This window comes from Carlito syrichta, unplaced genomic scaffold (assembly GCF_000164805.1).
Source record: "Carlito syrichta isolate Samal-C Ts95f unplaced genomic scaffold, Tarsius_syrichta-2.0.1 Scaffold288237, whole genome shotgun sequence".
NCBI classification, from domain to species: domain Eukaryota; kingdom Metazoa; phylum Chordata; class Mammalia; order Primates; family Tarsiidae; genus Carlito; species Carlito syrichta.
In genome coordinates this window covers 1,180-6,053 of record NW_007232333.1, presented here as the reverse complement: position 1 = coordinate 6,053, position 4,874 = coordinate 1,180, and the positions used below count along the sequence as shown (strand labels likewise).

The following is a 4,874-nucleotide window of genomic DNA, read 5'->3' as shown; positions in this document are numbered from 1 at the left end:
AATTCTCAGTCCTTGCCAGAAAGCCCCATGAGAGTAGAGGTAACATTTTGCCTTCACTGCCCTATGAACCACACAATGTCTGCTCCTTCCCAGCAAATAAACTTCCTAAGAACAGGTACCATGTTTAAATCTTTATTTAATTAAATCATTGAATAATACTTATTGAATTAAAAGATAATTCAGTGGATTCTGTTGACTCTACTTCCAAAATGTTGCCTAAATACAACTTTCCTTTCCATTCTTACTGTTTTTTCTCTAGCCTGATTCCTATTTCTTGAGAAGAAGTGAAGGACATTCGCTAAAAATGCAGATTCAAAAGTAAGATTGCTTAAGTTTGAATCCTAGTTTCAAAACTTCCTAGTCATGGCACCTTAAGCAAATTACTTAACAGCCTTATACCTCAGTTTGCACATCTCTATCATAGAGCTAATAATGGCATCCACCTTGTAGGGATGCCATAAGAATCAATAAATGTAAATATGTGGTAAAAATTTAGCATGCACACATACTAAGCATTATGTGTTTGTTATTTTACTTTTCTCATGTAAAATAATATCATGGCCGGGCTCGGTGGCTCAGCCTGAAATCCCGTGCCTTTGGGAGGCTGAGGTGAGTGGATTGCCTGAGCCCGCGGGTTCGAGACCTGCCTGGGCAGCGAGACCTCATCTCTACAATAAATCAAAAAAAAAAAAAAAATCAGCCGGGCGTGGTGGCGCATGCCTGTAATTCCGGCTACTTGGAAGGCTGAGGTGGAAGGATCGCCGGAGCCCAGTAGGCCGAGGCTGCGGTGGCCGGGAGCGGCCACTGCACTCCAGTCTGGGCGACAGAGTGAGACTCCGACTCAAAATAATAATAATAATAATAATAATAATAATAATAATATCATGGTCTAACTATCTCTAGTCTCGTTACTGCCGTCTTCCTAAAAACATACATTTGATCATGCAACTTTGCTGCTTGAACATTGTTAATGACTGTGTACTAGACACAGGATGAAGTTAAGCGTTCTGGCATAGAGTACATCGTTCTTTGCAGACGAGAGCCATCTTCCATCATGCTATCTGTTCTAGCTACTGCTTCACTCATCTTTCTTCAAAGGTTCACAGTATGCCTTTCTCCGATTCTGTACTTTTGCTTGAAATGCTTCTTGCCCTTCCAAACAGGACTCTTGTTTCTTCTTCTTCTCTCTCCCTATTCTTGAAGACCCAGTTCTAATGTTACTGCTCAGTGAGTTTTCTCTGACTTCTAATAATCATTATAACACTTTTCCCCCAAAATAATGACAGCAGCTCACACCATGTGCCAGACACCGTGCTAAACATTTCATATTTATTGCGTCATTTAGTATTTTTAACAAAACTATGAGATAGTGCTGATATTAGTCACCATTATAAAAATGGGGAAACAGGTTAGAGAGGTTAACTAGAATTAACAGTTTCCCTGAAGTCCACTAGGACTTTATCAACCTCTCCATTATTGCTCCATAACCCTGTTATCCACACATTTATTCAAGTGGCTTCCCTCTCTCCCCCTTCTTTTTATTTTTTTTTTGAGTTGGAGTCTCACACTGTCTCCGACTGGAGTGCAGTGGCCGTTCCCGGCCACCTCAGCCTCGACCTGCTGGGCTCCGGCGATCCTGCCGCCTCAGCCTTCCAAGTAGCTGGAACTACAGGCGCACTCTACTACGCCCGGCTAATTTTTGATTTGTTGTAGAGGTGAGGTCTCACCAAGTTGCCCAGGCGGGTCTCGAACCCGCGGGGTCAGGCAATCCACTCACCTCAGCCTCCCAAAGGGTGCAGGATTACAGGCTGAGCCACTGAGCCCGGCTCTCTCCCCCTTCTTACAGAATGATCATTTGTAACTAAGAATGGTGCAATTCCACCTTTGATCCTTGGGGCTCACTGTGAAGCCTGGCACATAGAAGTTAGTCAGAAAATACTTCGCGGGCTCAGGCAATTCACTCACCTCAACCGCCCAAAGCACGGGATTATAGACTGAGCCACCAAGCCCGACTTAACCTTTAAAAAAAAATAAATTATTATAAATGCCCTTTAAAGAAGGAATGGAGAAAATGAGAGCGCCACATGGGGATATTAAAATTTGTTTTACTTATGTGAGAAATTGACTTTGATCTTAAATGATAAAAAAATGTCCAACTGTGGGAGGCTCTTCATCGCGGGCACTTGGGGCCGCCATCTTAGGCTGCGGGAGTAAGAGAAGAAGCAGTGAGAGGTAGGAAGGCTTTTCTGCCACCCTCCATGTGCCCGGAAAGGGCCAGCTGGCTGGGCTTTGGGGCATGGGCTCCGAGGCATGGAGCGTGGGGATCACGATGCAGGGGCTGTCCCGAGCCCCGCCCCCGGGTTGGGGACGCGCTGAATGCGACTGCCCCCCCATCACCCGCCACGGGGAGAAGGAGCGGAAGAGACGCTGCTACCAGATGACAGGGCCCTGGGGTGGCCAGGCTCCCTCAGATTTAAGTATTGTTTAAGCTGCATCAGTGGAGCACATACAGGGGGTTTGGAAGACGATCAGCAGTGATTTTGGATTCAAAGATGCGGTGTTTGGTGGCTCCAGCTGCAATTCCCCTACAATAGTTCAGCAATTTGACTATCAGCACCGGGCGTCAGATGAGGGCAAACTCACAGATTCTTCTAAGACAAACAACACTATCCGTGTTTTCTTGTTGAACAAGCAAAGAACAGTGGTTAATGTGAGAAATGGAATGAGCTTGCATGACTGCCTTATGAAAGCACTCAAGGTGAGAGACTTACAACCAGAGTGCTGTGCGGTGTTCAGACTTCCTTACGAACACAAAGATAAAAATGAACTTTTAGATTGGAATACCGATGCTGCTTCTTTGACTGTAGAAGAACTTCAAGTAGATTTCCTGGATCATATTCCCCTCACAACACACAATTTTGCTCAAAAGACATTCCTGAAGCTTGTCTTCTGTGGCATTTGTCAGAAATTCCTGCTCAACGTATTTCAATGTCAGACTTGTGGTCACAAATTTCATGAGCACTGTAGCACCAAAGTACCTACTATGTGGGTGGACTGGAGTAATATCAGACAACTCTTATTGTTTCCCAAATCCACTATTGGTGATAGTGGGGTCCCAGCACTCCCTTCTTTGACAATGAGTCATATGCGAGAGTCTGTTTCCTGGATACTTGTTAGTTCCCAGCACAGATATTCTACACCTCACGCCTTCACGTTCAACACCTCCAGCCCCTCCTCTGAAGGTTCCCTTTCCCAGAGGCAGAGGTCTATGTCCACACCTAATGTCCACATGGTCACCCTATCTGTGGACAGCAGGATGATTGAGGGTGCAATTGGAAGTCACAGAGAATCTGCCTCACCTTCAGCCCTGTCCAGCAGCCCCAACCATCTGAGCTCAACGGTTTGGTCACAGTCCAAAACCCCTGTGCCAGCACAAAGAGAGTGGGCACCAGGATCCAGGACCCAGGAGAAAAAGAAAATTAGGTCTCATGGACAAAGAGATTCAAACTATTACTGGAAAATAGAAGCTAGTGAATTGATGCTCTCCACTCGGATTGGGTCAGTCTTCTTTGGAACTGTTTATAAGGGAAAGTGACATGGAGATGTTGCTGCGAAGATCCTAAAGTTTGTCGACTAAACCCCAGAGCAGTTCCAGGCCTTCAGCTATGAGGTGGTTATCCTGTGCAAAACACGGCACATGAACATTCTCCTCTTCATGGGGGAAATGACAAAGGACAGCTTGGGGATTGTGACCCAGTGGTGTGAGGACAGCAGCCTCTACAAAGCACCTTTGAGAGACTGAGGTGAGTGGATTGCCTGAACCCGCGGGTTCCACACCCGCTTGGGCAACTTGGCGAGACCTCATCTCTACAATAAATCAAAAAATCGGCTGGGCGTGGTAGCGCATGCCTGTAATTCCAGCTACTTGGAAGGCTGAGGTGGAAGGATCGCCGGAGCCCAGTGGGTCAAGGCTGCGGTGGCCGGGAGCGGCCACTGCACTCCAGTCTGGGCGACAGAGTGAGACTCTAACTCAAAAAAAAAACAAAAAAGGAAAAGAAATAAGTATAATTTCTCAGGAGTGACAAGGCGACATGGGAGAATGTGTTGGTACCGTTTCTGACATTTTCTCACTGTGTTAGTGGCACTATGATTTTAGGCTATAATCAGGTATCCTTAGCGTTTGAGAAAACATTGACTTGTGACTTGAGGTCACCCCAAAGGTGCACATGAGCATAATTGTGACAATATGTACTGGCTCACTAGCCTGACTTATATTGTTTTACAAATGGAGTTTTATCTTTCATCACTAAAATTTCAGTTGATTTGATTCAGTTGTTTGCTGCGATCTACACAAAGCATCATATCCTTATGTCTGTGTCTCCTCAGCTCTTCTTTCAAATATGGAACCTAGATTTCGATTTTGCAATTTGAAAGGGAAAAAAGAGTATAGTGATCTCTATGCCTATTTGGAAGGAAAATTAGTTTCAAGTTGGATAAAAATGTATTTGAAATAGTGTATAATGTGAACTTAGACCTAGTGTTTAGGTTGTTAATTTATTACTTCCTTTTGAGAATAGATTGTTTCTTAAGTTTCTCTCTTTTTACATTTTTTATTATAAAAATGTGGGGCACAATTGATTATGCCGGTACACTTGCTGATGAGGTGTGCCCCTACCCTAGCACTTTCCCTCAACTGCTAATCTCACTCCCCTCCCCTGATAGTATCCCATTACTGCCAAACACTTTCTCATACTATTATGATTGGTCAAGATCTTCTTATCAGTGAGAACATATGGTACTCTGTTCTTTGTTTCTGTGATAGACTACAAAATCTATCCAAATTGCTGCCAAGTCCATATATTTGTCCTTCTTTA

At 44.5% G+C, this 4,874-nt stretch overlaps 1 pseudogene; it reads left to right on the top strand.

Annotated features, from left to right (window-relative positions):
- The first annotated feature begins 2,296 nt into the window (after positions 1-2,296).
- On the top strand, positions 2,297-3,802 carry LOC103255546 (annotated as a pseudogene).
- Positions 3,803-4,874: the final 1,072 nt, after the last annotated feature.